General features: G+C 43.9%; 1 long non-coding RNA gene across 1 annotated transcript; it reads left to right on the plus strand.

The window, feature by feature from the left end:
• The first annotated feature begins 11,361 nt into the window (after nt 1–11,361).
• On the plus strand, nt 11,362–13,688 carry LOC115424651 (uncharacterized). The gene is made up of 3 exons (XR_003936118.1): nt 11,362–11,423; nt 11,505–11,804; nt 13,658–13,688. It is a non-coding gene; the product is annotated as an uncharacterized LOC115424651 (long non-coding RNA).
• Nucleotides 13,689–17,066: the final 3,378 nt, after the last annotated feature.

The following is a 17,066-nucleotide window of genomic DNA, read 5'->3' on the forward strand; positions in this document are numbered from 1 at the left end:
AAATATATATATACATATACATATATATATATATATATATATATATATATATATATATATATATATATATATATATATATATATATAATATCAGTGTTCTGGTATAATTCATTCTTAAAGCTGACTTTGTACCTTTTGGCTGCTGATCATTAAATGCACCTCAGGGTTACAAATGGATCTGCTCTTTTACCGACAATCTCACTCATCACATTTGCGATCCTTATCACAGGATGGAAAGACTTGAACCCATCCCACAGTGGGTTCCTGTGGTTCCTGTGGTGGTCACAGTAATATATATAAACTTGTAGATATCTGATTGGCTGATGCTGTCGTCGTGCCTCATGATGTCTGTATGTACAGAAACAGGAAGTGGGTCATGATAAAAATCAGCTCATATCAGTGAATGCATTTCTGTGCACAATTATGAGGCAAGTTGTATCTTTGAGGATGAATTTTTTATTTACAAACTACAGCACTCTCGCTCAATCCAAAATGTCCATAAACTCAATTCTGAATATCTAAGAAAGTAAGAGTGAGGTTTGGTCTTTCTTAACCCATAAAGACCCAGCACTACATTTTTTCTATATTTAACCTTAAGAAATTTATCCCCATTTATTATAATATTATCCTCTGTATGTTGCGCGTTGTACTCACATTCTGTACTTCAGTAGAAGTACGGATATTTGTGTGGAAAAACACTCCCCATACTGGACTCTGGTGCTGACCCTGTACTGGACTCTGGTACTGACCCTGTACTGGACTCTGGTGCTGACCCTGTACTGGACTCTGGTACTGACCCCGTAAAGGACTCGGGAACTGACCCTGTACTGGACTCTTTTAATGACCCTCTACAGGACTCTGGTACTGACCCTGTACAGGACTAAGGTACTGACCCTGAACAGGACTAGGGTACTGACCCTGTACTGGAGTCTGGTACTGACCCTGTACAAGACTCTTTCAATGACCCTGTACAGGACTCTGGTACTGACCCTGTACAGGACTAAGGTACTGACCCTGTACTGGAGTCTGGTACTGACCCTGTTCAGGACTCTGGTACTGACCATGAACAGGACTCTGGTACTGACCCTGTTAATGAAAAAGGTACTGACCCCGTACTGGATGCTGGTACTGACCCTGTTCAGGACTCTGGTACTGACCCCGTTCAGGACTCTAGTAACAACCCTGTACTGGACTCTGGTGCTGACCCTGTACTGGACTCTGGTGCTGACCCTGTACTGGACTCTGGTGCTGACCCCGTAAAGGACTCTGGTACTGACCCTGTACTGGACTCTTTTAATGATCCTGTACAGGACTAAGGTACTGACCCTGTACTGGAGTCTGGTACTGACCCTGTTCAGGACTCTGGTACTGACCCTGTACTGGACTCTGGTACTGACCTTGTTTAGGACTCTGGTACTGACCCTGTTCAGGACTCTGGTACTGACCCTGTACTGGACTCTGGTACTGACCCTGTACAGGACTCTGGTGCTGACCCCATAAAGGACTCTGGTACTGACCCTGTAAAGGACTCTGGTACTGACCCTGTACTGGACTTGGGTACTGACCCTGTACTGGACTCTGGTGCTGACCCCGTTCAGGACTCTGGTACCGACCCTGTACTTGACTCTTTTAATGACCCTGTACAGGACTCTGGTACTGACCCTGAACAGGACTCTGGTACTGACCCTGTACTGGACTCTTGTACCGACCCTGTACTGGACTCTTTTAATGACCCTGTTCAGGACTCTGGTACCGACCCTGTACAGGACTAAGGTACTGACCCTGTACTGGGCTCTGGTATTGACCCTTTTCAGGACTCTGGTATTGACCCTGTACTGGACTCTGGTACTGACCTTGTTCAGGACTCTGAAAACGACCTCGTACTGGACTCTGGTACTGACCCTGTACTGGATTCTGGTACTGACCTTGTACTGGACTCTGGTACTGACCCTGTTCAGGACTCTGGTACTGACCTTTTACTGGACTCTGGACTGACCCTGTACAGGACTAAAGTACTGACCGTATACTGGAGTCTGGTACTGACCCTTTTCAGGACTCTGGTACTGACCCCGTACTGGACTCTGGTACTGACCCTGTTCAGGACTAAGGTACTGACCCTGTACTGGACTCTGGTACTGACCCTGTTCAGGACTCTGGTGCTGACCCTGTACTGGACTCTGGTGCTGACCCCGTAAAGGACTCTGGTACTGACTCTGTTCAGGACTCTGGTACCGACCCTGTACTGGACTCTGGTGCTGACCCTGTACAAGACTCTGGTACTGACCCTTTACTGGACTCTGGTACTGACCCTGTACTGGACTCTGGTACTGACCCTGTACAGGACTCTGGTAGGGACCTTGTACTGTACTCTTTTACTGATCCAATACTAGACTCTGGTACTGACCCTGTACTGGGCTCTGGTACTGACTCTGTTCAGGACTCTGGTATTGGCCCTGTACTGGACTCTGGTACCGACCCTGTACTGGACTCTGGTGCTGACCCTGTACAAGACTCTGGTACTGACCCTTTACTGGACTCTGGTACTGACCCTGTACTGGACTCTGGTACTGACCCTGTACAGGACTCTGGTAGGGACCTTGTACTGGACTCTGGTACTGACCCTGTACTGGACTCTGGTACTGACCCTGTACTGGACTCTGGTACTGACCCTGTACAGGACTAAGGTACTGACCCTGTTCAGGACTCTGGTACTGACCCTGTACTGGACTCTTTTACTGATCCAATACTAGACTCTGGTACTGACCCTGTACTGGGCTCTGGTACTGACCCTGTACTGGACTCTGGTACTGACCCCGTACTGGACTCTGGTACTGACCCTGTACTGGACTCTGAATGGTTGTATTTTACTGTCACACACACACATTTAGTTTCAAAAAGTAATGAGTCTATTCTTAGAATATAAGAAGTATATCGTACAGATATTTTTGCAAAAATGTAGGGAGTAAAAGTAAAAAGTTCCCAGAAAAATAAATACTCAGTAAAGTACAGATATGTAGAAAATCTCCTTAATTCCAGTAATGAAGTTCTTATGCTTCGTTACTTCCCACCTCTGAATATTACTGTCCAAATATGTAAAGTTATCTGATGGAGAACACGAACCACAGCAGAGGAGATGAGGAGATAAGGATGAGGAAGAGCTTAATGGTGTCCTGATCAAAGACAGAGACAGTGAACAGGACGACTCAGAGAAGAGAAGACCACCAGACTGGACATGGACCACAGACTGATGATCATCTCTATGTCCTTATGGACCCAAGGTAAAACTCCAGCTGAGGAAAAGTCAAGTTTTTCCATTTGACAATTTATGAACTAGATGTTTTGACCTTTGTCGATGTTTGCTGGTAGGAGCATGTGCTGTAAAACTGAAAAACTTAGTTTAGTTTATGAGTTCATTTTTCAGGGTCCATGTACAGAAAACCTTCAACCCAGAGTAGAGATGGACCAGAGCAGATTAGAACGTTCATGTTCATGTCCATCTGTTGTCCCTGTAGCAGGAAAGAAGGACAAAGGATTCAAAGGATTCAAAGGAGTTTATTTGTCATTCCATCACAAGGAATAGAACGAAACTGGTTTCTGAGGACCCGTATTTGCCATCTGAATAAAATAAATAATAAATAAATGAATACATTAAAAACGACTAAAAATAAGGCTAATTTAAAATCAGTAAAATATACGTCTAAAATAAATGAAAGATAAAAGTCATGATTGGGTTTAAATGTCTTATTTCAACTACAGTTATCTTTCAGTGCAGTAACACCAACATTTCCATGTTAAATGTATCATTGCCTCTGCCAGTGGGGGTGCACTGAGTGTGTAATTTTACCTATTATTGAACTGTTTTTATATATATATATATATATATATATATATATATATATATATATATATATGTGTGTGTGTGTGTGTGTGTGTGTGTGTGCTTATCATATTTTATTTTATATGTTTTTATTTTTTGGCTGGAACTTGGTTGCAGTGTTTCAGTGTGTGTGTGGGTACTCTTTGGGTGTTTTGGGTGTGTCTCTGCGGTGCCGTGGTGGTGATGATGGCTGTGGTGATTTTGGCCACGGGGGTCATGATGTGGAATTTCCATGTCGTCACATCTGTAGTAGGCGTGCATGTGTGTGTGTGTGTGTGTGTAGGTGTCTGTGTGTGTGTGTGTGTGTAGGTGTCTGTGTGTGTGTGTTTGTGTGTGTAGGTGTCTGTGTGTGTGTGCATGTGTGTGTGTGTGTGTGTGTGTGTGTAGGTGTCTGTGTGTGTGTGTGTAGGTGTCTGTGTGTGTGTTTGTGTGTGTAGGTGTCTGTGTGTGTGTGTGTGCATGTGTGTGTGTGTGTGTAGGTGTCTGTGTGTGTGCATATGTGGATGGGTCTAGGTGTGTGGGTGTGGGGAATTGGAGGTGGAGGGAGTATGGGGTTTGAGGGTGGGAGATGGAGGAGATGGGGGGTGGGGGTGGGTCCCTTGGGTGCTTGACGGGGGCATTGGGGTGCGTACTGGCCCACGGTGGGTGGCTTCCTGGTGCGGCCTGGTCTCTCTGGGTGCTGGGTGGGACCCCCCACCCAGGGGTGTGGTGGTCTTTGGGCTCATGGGCCTGTGCTTTGCTTGCCCCTGGGTGGGCGGCGCCCAGGCAAGGGTTCTGTGGCAGGTGAACTCAGCCATCTTCGGCGTGGGCACATTGTTGCCCCTCGGGGGGGCCAGTTGGATCCCTCTTCTCTGTGGTGTCTGCTGGTTGGCTGGGCCTTGGCGGGGGGGGGGGGGGGGGGGGGGGCGGGGGGGCGTGCAGTTGCATGTCTGTGTTCGTCATTCTCAGTCTCTTTCCTTGTTCTCTTTCGTTCCTCTGATGCAGTCACTCTGTCACAGCAGATTCATGTGAACAGCTGATGTTGGCTGGATTTGTTGCTGGTGTTATTTGTGCTGTTGTTGTTTATGATATTTTTTTCATGTTGTCTTTTATTTTTCATTCAATATGTTTTATTTATTGTATGTTATTTTCCCTTTTTTTGCTCAGTTAACTCAGCTCTGGTTGTTTCCTTTATAATTCTCATCATGGTTGTTATTGTTAATATTGTTGATACTTTCTTGTGAGGGTCTTCCTTCTTTTACTTTTTTTTCTCCTCCTTTCGCTCTCTTTCTCTCTTCGCCCTTTCTTCTCCTCCCCCCCGTTCCTTCCTGCCAGCTTCGGCATCCAAATGTGGTTCAACAAAACCCATAATAAAGACAGTAGAAGATCAAGGGGAGCCTCACATACTTTATGAAGTTCCCTTTGGCAAAGCAAAGTTTTTCAGCAAACAAGGCAGTCAGACCACCATTCTGCTGTCATGAGGATGAACAAGACAAGTTAAAAAAAAAACTAAAGACACAAAAAATCTGTGCATAAATATGTTTCCGGTGTCCTTTAGTGTCAGATATTCCTTTTTTGCAGTGTAACATGTGTGCTGTCCTTCAGTTCAGTGGGGTGTTTATTCCGTTCTGTTCAGACTTTGGATCAGTAAAGCTGATGGTTTTGGATAAGGGGCTGCACCACTGCCATCTAGAGGAAGTCCTTGTTCTTCAGTTGGGTCAGATTCAGGTGAACAAAGGCCTTCAGAGGTGGAGGAGCACGAGCATGAACCATTCCAAACCAAACACACATTTGGACAGGATCATATTCAAAGCTTCAAATCTTCTGCTTCTGTAGCGAGTATACGACAGTGGTGTTACTGGTGTGTGTTCGTATCCAGGATTTAACGGCTGGTTTCCACAGATTCAACAGGTTCAGAGTCATGCTGTTGGTTTGTGATCGACATGACATGAAACAGGACAAATGGACAAAATCAGAGCATTCAAAAGGTTTCAGATCAATGTGAATCCAGTCAAATATTGGAGCTTTGATGAATCCTGCCTGTTCCAACGCTGACATCAGACATTATTTAGCAGAATGAGCTGCTGACTGTGTCCATTCTTGCCTTCTTTCATAGATACCATGTGATCAAACAGGTCAAATGTGTGTTGTGGTTTCATCAGCCTCAGGTTCTGGCTTTAACTTGTCTTTGTTGGATTTATGGATCAGGCTCAAACACTTAGATGTTGTGTTTCCTCTCAACACACACCAGTACATGACGTGTCTTAACCGACACTTCCTGTTTGTCACAGCAGCTGCTGTTCCAGCTCTCTGATTGGTTCCACAGTCTGTCCATCAACTGCTGTTACACAATCCACTGACAGAACCTGTTCAACTGAACATGTGGGTTCAAATGATTCAAAGGATCAATGCATTAATTTAATAAGTGCACATCAGTTCTAGTTCAACGGTCTTTTGAATTCAACCATCAAACATAAGCTGAACAATTATCACTTTAATCAAGTCTGGGTTATTTTCATTTGATTAATTAACCCTTAAAGACCCAAACATCCACCTTTAACCTAAACCATCTACTGATCTAAACTGTTTAATACCTGTTGATCCACTAATCCTATCAATACATGTCAATAATTGGTGTAAAATACAGTTCTTCATCTTTTCATGGTCATCAGATATGACCCATTTGGACGTTCAGAGGCTCCGTAGTTACCATGGAAACACTGTCATCTTCTACAACATTGACTGACCAGTAAAACCCATGGAGTTGGATCAATGCCAGTGGATGGACACACTGGGTTTATGTTCAGTTAATGACAGATTGCACTGAAAGACACGGTTCATTCAGTTTTCTCTGTTTTGATATAATAACTTTTGACTTTACTCTGAGTTTTTATCAACATCTAAGTTAAATATCGAAAATGAAATATCGAAAAATACATTTATTTACAGTGAAAAATGTTAAATACAGAGGATAATATTGTATTAAATTGGACTAAATTGCTTCAGAAACACAAAAGTAGTACTGGGTAACTGATACTGATCAAACTAAATGTGTTAGTTTTATCTTCTCATTGTTCATCTACTGCCGTTCAATAATGTCTTATATTTGAAGGGAAGTGGACTGTGTGTGTGTGTGTGTGCATGTGTGTGTGTGTGTGTTTGTGCCTCAGTGCATTTTCGGCGGTGTAAGCGCTAATTTTCATTGTTGTGTAATCAGGGGACATGGCTCTCATCTCAATTATTTCCTCTTTAGTGTGCAAACACATATATTCTTGTTTTCATTCAGAAAGGGAACTTGGTTCTCATGTCAACTTCAGTTAATATTGAACTATTCATGCATAGAAAGGGTGACTACGGTTACTATGGTGACTATGGTTACTATGGTGATTTAAGATTGTTTTAGTTGAATTCATTTAACTGTTATACTGGGAACATAATTCAGAGCTGATTCCAGTTGTCGAAGAGGATATGCAAGGGACTGTCCCAGAACTAAGGGACTGTCCCGGAACTAAGGGACTGTCCCGGAACTAAGGGACTGTCCCGGAACTAAGGGACTGTCCCGGAACTAAGGGACTGTCCCGGAACTAAGGGACTGTCCCGGAACTAAGGGACTGTCCTGGAACTAAGGGACTGTCCCAGAACTAAGGGGCTGTCCCAGAACTAAGGGACTGTCCCAGAACTAAGGGGCTGTCCCAGAACTGGGGAATCACAGCATTGGTCATTGTGTCATCTCAGCAGAAGGAATCCAATGAATCTGAAGTGAACCAGAGAAGTCTGAGCCTCTGATAACACAGCGCAAAGTGAACCAGTTACACCAGGCCTTGGGGTCCTCTTTGTCGGCCCCTGGTCCTTGGAGGGGGTGGGGTTGTGGTTCCATGTCTGTGTTCTTCAGTCTCAGTCTCTTTCCTTGTTCTCTTTCTTTCCTCTGATGCAGTCACTCTGTCACAGCATATTCATGTGAACAGCTGATGTTGGCTGGATTTGTTACTGGTGTTATTTGTGCAGTTGTTGTTTATGTTATGTTCATGTTTTCTTTTCTGATATTCATCATTTAATAGGTCTTATTTATTTTATTTTATTTTTGTTTGTTTGTTTGTTTGTTTGTTTGTTTGTTTGTTTGTTTGTTTGTTTGTTTCTTTCTTTCTTTCTTTCTTTCTTTCTTTCTTTCTTTCTTTCTTTCTTTCTCTTCTGCCCAGTTTTACTCAGTTCTGGTTGTAGTTGTTGTCTCCATTTTAATTATCACCATGGTTCTTATTGTTGGTATTGTTGATCTGTTTTTGTGAGGGTCTTCGCCACCTGTTTTCCCCCCTTCAGCCCTCCAAGTTTAATCCTTGCAGACCCAAATGTCCACCTTTAACCTAAACCATCTACTGATCTAAACTGTTTAATTCCTGTTGATCCACTAATAATTTCAATCCATGTCAATAATTGGTGTAAAATACAGTTCTTCATCTTTTCATGGTCATCAGATATGACCATATATGGATGTTCAGAGGCTCTGGAGTTACTATGGAAACACCATCATGTTCTCCAACATTGATTCCCCAGTAAAACCAATGGAGTTGGATCAATGACAGCGGATGGACACAGTTTGTTTGTTTTTTTTAATCTTTTTATTAAATATATTAAATAATTTGTAAAAATTAACAAAAAATGTACTAAAATAACAAGTGACACGAAAAAATATGCAACAAATTTTTTGAAATTCTGTAAAAAAAAAAAAAAAAGCAAGAAATTAGAAAAAGTGATCACTGACATGAACAAAATGAATAACAAATGGACAAAAATAATCAGCAACATGAACAAAATATGCCTCAAACTGAATGAAATTGAAGAAAAACTAATAAACCCATGGAGTTGGATCAGTGCCAGTGGATGGACACACTGGGTTTATGTTCAGTTCATGACAGATTGGACTGAAAAAGACACTGTTTATTCAGTTTGATCTGTTTCTGATAGAAGAACCTTTGAATTTATTCAGAGCTTTAATGAACACAGAGGATCATCTTCTAATAAATGGTGGTAAATTCCTTCAGAAACACAACAGTATTTGTGTGTAACTGATACTGCTCAACCTAAATGTGTCAGTTTCATCTTGTCGTTGTTCATCTGCTGCTGTTCAATCATGTCATATATTTGTATTTGAACCTTCATCTGTGTCACATGTGCTGGTTTGGTATTTAGACGACGTTTGTAAAAGTCAAAGCACAAACACAGTTCAGGCAGATTTCGATCCAACCTGATCAGCCTCAGTTTCCTGTTTCTTCACTCATGTGGACATGTTTGATTTGTCATCAGAATATTGTCCTATTTTCATGGCTGTCCTTTGTGTTTTTCCTGCAGGGCTCCTGTCTGAAAACAACACCACTTCAACAGGTAAGAAATGCAGAAAGGAGGGATGTGAAATGGGTTGAAGCTGAACATCCTGGTTCAGGGGGTTTTCATCTGAACAAACTGGAGCCAATGCAGAGGATTCAGGAATGATGGGTTTACAGAAGCTCCACTGAGCACACTCAGCTCCTGTTCCTGACATTTGGACAAGTGTGGCTTTAAAGATCCACAAGTGAAGGAAACACTGACAAACAGGAGCAGACTGAGCCATTCAATTCACTGACTGAATGAATGAGGGATGAACTGAGTCCGTTTGGACTCAGAAAATCTGTCAGTGGGACTGAAAACACTGTTCAGACATGGAAACCATATGTGGTCAATAATCCAGTCCACGTGGTCCAGATGGGCTGGTGTGGTTCTGGACTGGACTCTGACTGGTCTGTCTTATTTCTACAGAGTCTGTCCACTTCAGGTTGGTGGGAGGAGCCAGTCGTTGTCATGGTGACCTGGAGATGAAACGAAAGGATGGAAACTGGAAACCAGTGGATGGGTTATACTGGTACAGGAAGTTAGGAAACAGAGTTTGTGCAGAACCGGACTGTGGATCTGCAGTTTCACTGAGACACAGACGGACTAATTCATATATAGATAATTGGAGGATCAGACCAAACTGTGATGAATCTGAACTGAGTGACTGTTTTAGATCTCGTTCACATCTCTCTTCATTCCTGGAGCTGAGTTGTTCAGGTAAGAGCATTAACACTGAACCCTAACCGTTCCACTGTCACTGTGGGCTCCAGACTCTGTGGACTCTCAGATCCTGGTCGGTCCAAGACTTCAACTCAGATTTAATGTGAACTCACACAAACTGATCAATACAATCAATCAATCTTTATTTATATAGCACTGTTCATACAGCGAAAATGTAGCACAAAGTGATTTACATGTAAAAAAATCTGAACCCCCCCCCCCCACACACACACTATTACTAAACTAAATATAACATAAATATACAACATTAAACAGATCAAACAGAAGCATCAGTTAAAGCCAAATTCAAAGGTGGGTGTTGAGCCTGGTTTTCAAATGTCTCTGTTCTCTGCGGCCCTCAGGTCCCTCAGGTTCTCCTCAGGTCCCCCTAAGGTCCCCCTCAGGTTCTCTTTAGGTTCCCCTCAGGTTCCCCTCAGGTTCTCCTCAGGTTCTCCTCAGGTTGTTCCATAGGTGAGGGGCATAATGCTGTAAATCTGCCTCAGCCTGAGTTGGAGTGTTTCTTCATGGAACAGTTCTCAGGCCAGTGCCAGAGGACCTCAGGGTCCACCAGGGTTCAGAAGGTCAAAGCAAGTCTACGAGATAAGAAGGAGCAAGACCATGAAGACATTTAGAAACCATTCAAAGGACCTTCAAATCAACCCTGAAACCAAGGGGGAGCCAATGCAGTGGTTTTCAAACCTCTGGAGTGTGAACCCACCTTCTGGTCTTCATCAGCACACGAGCAGCTGAGTTCTGGAGAAGCTGGAGGTGTGAAGTTCTATCTTTAGGAAGATCAGAAAGCAGAGCATTACTGTAGTCAGTTCTACTGGAAATAAAAGAAGGCATCAACATCTATGTATTGGCTGGAAAGAGAACTGGACAGACTCTGGCTATATTCTGGAGATGATCAAAACCTGTTTTTAGATGGATCCAAAATGAGGAATAAAAGTAAAAATAAACAACCAATAATATCCATGTCCACAAACAAACAGCTGATGAACATCATGTCACACACACAGAAGAAACAAACACTAACACATATGAATGTGAGTCCACTACAGTCCAATAAAATCCACTATATAGTCCAAGCCCCAGACCCAGGTCTACTCCAGTCCACTAGAGTCCCTTAGAGTCCACTTCAGACTGTAGTTTGATTCCAGTCTTCTTCCATCTGTGTCCACAGACTCTGTCAGACTGGTCCATGGGTCCAGTGTGTGTTCAGGCAGACTGGAGGTCTGGTCTAACCAGTCCAGATCCTGGTCCCCAGTGTGTGAAGGACACTTGGACCTTCATGGTGCCCAGGTGGTCTGTAGGGAGCTGGGCTGTGGGGCTCCTGGGCTCCTCCAGGGGGCGCTCTATGGAGAAGCGGAGGCTCCTGTGGTGCAGACGTTCCAGTGTGAAGGCCATGAGTCTGCTCTGCTGGACTGTGGAAGCTCAGGGTCACAGACCTGCTCATCTGGAACAGCTGTGGACCTTACCTGCACAGGTGGGCGGAGCTTTGACTGACACCAACGTCTATCAGTTCACTCACTTTGATCTCATTTATCTGTCACTTGTATTTGATCAGATCCTGATGATGTCAGACTGGTGGGAGGAGCCAGTCACTGTAACGGTAAAGTAGAGATCAAACATCATGGAGCATGGAGATACTTGGGATATTATAACTATGACCCCTGGACCCTGAAGGCAGCAGATGTCTTATGTCATCAACTGGACTGTGGATGTGCTGTTTCTGGGAGAGATTCTGGTCCATCTAGTCCTGTGTGGTCCATCAGCCACACCTGTCCTCTCTCTACATCTGCACTGACGGACTGTGTGAGAACATATCCCTTTACTGCTGGCTCCACCCTATTCCTCACCTGTTCAGGTAAGTGTACTGATGATGGTCCTGATTCTGTCAGAGTTCTTCCATGAGTCCATTCAGGTGTGTTTTATCTGAGCTGTGCCAAACCAAACCCAGTCAGACCAGGTCCACACATTGGACAGTTGGACTGAAACTTCTAACACATGCAGCTGAATTCAGTTCCAGTCCATGAACGTGGTCACATGACTCTGCTTTCCAACAGGCTGTTGAACAGCTCAGAAGGACTGAGTCCATTTGTTTGAACTGGACTTTGTGTTGGTCCATGTGCTCTTTTTCCAGCTCTATGTGGGTCTGCTGGACTCTGAGGACACCATGGAAACATCACTGACACTAAACCATCTCCTTAAATGCAGATGTTTGACATGAGCCACATGTTTCCAGTGGTCTGAGATGAACCAGTGCACAGGTCACTGATCAAACACACTGCATTATGGTGCATTCACTGACCACTGGGATTCTATGTGTGCATCAAACCCACTGCCTTTGAACAGACCCCACTCACACATATTGAATGTTCAGTCTGACTTCAGAATGACTGTGTGTCCACCAGCGCTGACGTTCAACTAACTCTAACCTGTGACTGAGGATCCACAGAGTGGACCTGAGGCCTGTTTGAGTCCAGTCTGAATGTAGACAGCGCCCTCTGTTGGAATCCAGTTCAACAACAGCACACACTCACTGTGTCCTTCAGCTCCACATTCAACACTAAAGGGCCTTTTATTGGTGTGTTCTGTGTTCTGCTGTTTTCTTTGAGGACGTTGTGTCTCTGCTTGAACTGGTCCATGAGTCCTATTTAGTTCCTGTGTCACTAATGACTGACAGGAGGCTTTGAAAGAGTCAAGATCACTTTAATCTTTGATTTTAACATGGTGTTTCCTCCAAAGTTCAATGGTTTAGTTCATGTTCAGCTGACATTTTGTCCACATTTCTGGAAAAAAAAGCCTTTGTTCAAATACAAATGGACCTACTATCAGTTTCTTTTCAGATAATACGTGTTTCCTTCTTCTGTAAAAGTCCACTTTCCATCATCTGTCATATTTCCAAATGTTATGTGGTCAGTCGGGCAAATAAACTCAGATTTTCTGCTGAGAACTGAAAACCTTCTGCAGATGAATGTGAGAACACGTGTGCACAGACATGGTTCTGCACAGGGAACGTGGAAGAACATTTGAACATGCAGCCATTATAAGAAGTAGTAGTAATTAGAATTATTGCATATTTGGTCCTTCTAATCATCTCTGTGGGTAACCAACCATTATTTATCTCTCATAACTGTAGTATTTATCACTGTGACAATATACTGTATAGAACTGTTCTGTTATATATTGTACTCCGTTCTTCAAAATGAACAGATGTGTTGTTAAGTCTTTCAAACCTGACGTGTCATCGCTGACACACCCTGTGCATATGCAGTTTGGATAGATGGAACTGTTTCACCGTTTAAGACGTTGTGCTTTACAGGTTTTATTGGGTCATTACGGTCATTTCACTCAGGCCTGAACTAGAAGCTGGAGAAGAAGCTGTTTTAGCAGAATTAGAACATGCAGGAAATTGTAAAGCGCTTTGAGTGTCCAAGAAAGTGCTATAAAAATCTAATCCATTATTCTTCTTCTTATTATTATTACTAAATTGTAAATGACTAGATTTTGAATGTTCTCAGTGTTCTGGAAATATGGGCAAGAGGAGGAACTCACAGTATATTTTCTACCCTTTTTCTAGTCAAAGATAATAAAAAAGTGCAGGCGGTCCATTTTAGGCTGAGGGTTGAAAGGGTTCCAGAGTCCACCCTCACACTGCCGTCTGTCCAGGGGCTTTTGTGTCTTTAAACATGTCTGTGTGTTGTTGTGGGTCCACAGACTCTGTCAGACTGGTCCATGGGTTCCAGTCGGTGTTCAGGCAGACTGGAGGTCCGGTCCAACCAGTCCTGGTCCTCAGTGTGTGAAGAGGATTTGGACCTTAACGATACCCAGGTGGTCTGTAGGGAGCTGGGCTGTGGGGCTCCTGGGCTCCTCCAGGGGGGGCTCTATGGAGAGGGGGAGGCTCCAGTCTGGACCAGTGAGCTCCAGTGCGAAGGAAATGAGTCTGCTGTCCTGGACTGTAGAAGGTCCAGCTCCGCTGGGAAGACCTGCTCACCTGGAACAGCTGCTGGACTCACCTGTTCAGGTACCAAGGGGGCGTGGCTTTCATATGACAGTGTGTTTCTTTGACTCATGTCTTTGTGTCTCTGCTCAGATCCAGGTGGTGTCAGGTTGGTGGGACAGCCGAGCCGCTGTGCTGGTACTTTGGAGATCCAACAGCAGGGACAGTGGAGACCAGTAGGAGACGAGTATAAACTCTGGGACCTGAAGTCTGGATCTGCTGTGTGTCAACATCTGGACTGTGGATCAGCTGTTTCAGTCAACAGAACAGATAATTCTACAGACAGACCTGTGTGGGTGGTGTCCGTTCCTTGTGTAAAACTGACATCTGGACTGAGGGACTGTGTTGGACTAGATGATTTCTATAAACACTCATCTGGTGTGGACGTGGTGTGTTCAGGTACAAACAGACACAAACTGTATCTGAACTGAATTCTCAGTGACCAGATGGTTCTGACTCTGACGTTTAAAGTTACATCTAATGAATCTTTTCATTTCATCAGTTGATTATGTTGTCTCAGTTCATTTTTTTTTTTCTGTCAAATGTGTCAAATATTGACCTTTGAAACGTCCAGATCCCAAATGAACGTCTTCATTTGGACCAGATGAGGCTGAAAATACAAACAGATTTCACATTAGTCTCATTTAGGACAAAAGGACCAAATGTTGACATGTGAGACTCTAAAACCACCACATGTTTGTCATTTTTTTTTTTACCCATAATGCCTTTGAAGGTCAGCTGTGCTCTAAATGACCCATTCCTCCATGTTTTCATTGGACAGTGTTCATCCCATCCCAAACTCCTGTGGATCAGATCCATCTGTGTCTCTGAGGAGGATGGATTCTCTGACTGCTTGTTTGTGCTCATGTGTGCTGCTTGGTCCAATCATGTCTCTGTGTGTGGACAGATCTGCTGCCTCAGCCCAACATCTCCCTTTCTGACGGGGTCTTTGAGGTCTACCAGCAGGGGTTCAGGGTGCTCATTGGCTCCGACTTCACCATCACATGCTCCGTCCAACCACAGTACCCAGGAGGCTCCTTCCAGCTGATCTCCGACACCAAGAAGCCCCTGAACCTCACCCAGCTGGCTGTCAATCACTCCGCCCACTTCCTGTTGTCTGCCATGGGCTACGCCCACCGAGGGAACTACACATGTGTTTATCACGTGGACGTTTATAACCACAGCTTCTCGTCATCTCAGAGCCCTGCCCTCTATCTCACTGTCGGAGGTAACGTTGGGACAAACACACACAAAACACCCACAATGCATCAGTAGCAGTCACATGACCATGTTCCACAACATTCTCAGTGAGCAGAGGGAACAGGTGTGAGCAGAACCACGTTGGTAGGACTGAGATCAGGTAAAGCCGGTCCAGTTGAACCTTTCAGAGACTGGGCTGAACCAACAAACACTCCTTTAATCTGAGCTCAGTTCAAACCACAGTTGAGTTTAAACCCAGGTCTAAACCCAGTTAGAACGTGCTATGCAAAGTGTTGTGATTGTTGTCGTAGACGTGTATCTATCGGAGTGCGAGTTCCCAGCCTCTGTAGACACAACATCTTCTCCAGCGAACAGAACTGACCCTGAACTTATCAGCAGTGACGTCCATGAGTTTAACTGGGAGGAAAGCTTCACCAGTAGAGAAATACATGAGGTGACTGGGACATTTTAGAGCAGCTCAGAGCAAAACTGTATTTACTCAAGAGTTATTCTTCAACTTGAACTTAGATAAATGTTCAAACAGCACTATGTGTACGTGTATTAATCATGTCATTTATATCGCTGCTTAAAAATCTTGATTATCAGAGTGTTTCAGTTGTATTTTACGGTCAGTGTGCTTTAAAAACATCAAATATGGGCCTCAGATATCGGCTGCAGATATGGGTTATGGTTTGACCACATTGTCCAAAATGGGCGTGGGCCTCAGACTGACCCCTGTGGGTGGACCTGGACTCAGGACCTTGTTGCTGTGAGGCCACAGTGCTGTCCACTGCACCACCACGCCACCAGGACTGAAAAGATTCTGTTCCAACACTAGTTTTGGCCCATGGTGGCTTCAAGTGCTCATCGGAAGATGATAATCCTTATGGAAAGGAGGAAAAAAGTTTAATCCCAGGAAAAGAAAAGGGTTGAATCCACCGCTTTGGGTTCCACCGGATCACCTGTCCTGGCCCACTTCCACCACGGCGTGATGTCTCACTCCACCAAGCGTAGCCGGCATGTGTCATTTCCATGCCTTTTATACAATGACGTATGACCTTTTTAATGCATATTTAACTAAATACAAATATTATTAAATCATCTGTGTGCCCAGGTTGCCGACAACAGACGACTGACCACAAAGTTATTTTTGCCCCTGCTGGAGGCCTTACATATGGTTCATATGCAACTATGAAAATATGGATAAAGGCCTGTCGGTCTTTACAAGTTGTGTGTGTGAACTCAACTCCCATTTGGAGCCAAATCCAACTGCAGTCTGAACTCAAACACACAATCCCACTGAGCTCAGCACAAACATCCTCATGATAGGAATGTGTCCCGTTGGTGCAGATGTTCTTCACACTGAATATGTTCCATCAGTAGATGTGAATGTGTTCCAGGTGTTTCTGACTCATTATTGATCGGATCGGTTCTGTTCACACTGTGATCAGCAGAATAGTGTCAAACAGACACAGTTTGTCAGCTTTTCTAGACGTCAGGACTCTTCAGCTCCACTCTGATGGTTGTTGTTGTTGTTGTGTTTCAGACTTGGTGAGAAATCTGATCATCAGGGTGGTGCTGGTCCACTTCATCCTGATCACAGGGACCATGTTCCTCTACTTCTACTGTCGGGTCAGTTCACAGCTTTATTCAACACACTAACACACTTCAACGCTGACATGGGACGCTTCTGCCAAACTGGGTTTACCTCCAATATTTGTCACATGTGTTTGTGCATGTTTCAGAGGCTCATGGTGTGGAGAAGCCAATCACGGAATAACGGCTGATAACAGAATAACGACTGATAACGGAATAACTTATTATATTACTGTCCTGTTAAAAAAAAATATTTTCAAATGTAATAACTGAGCCAATAACATAATAATATATGAATATAACTGTATTTAAGTTTGATTTATTAGAGAG

Source organism: Sphaeramia orbicularis, chromosome 8, assembly GCF_902148855.1.
Source record: "Sphaeramia orbicularis chromosome 8, fSphaOr1.1, whole genome shotgun sequence".
In the NCBI taxonomy this organism is placed as follows: domain Eukaryota; kingdom Metazoa; phylum Chordata; class Actinopteri; order Kurtiformes; family Apogonidae; genus Sphaeramia; species Sphaeramia orbicularis.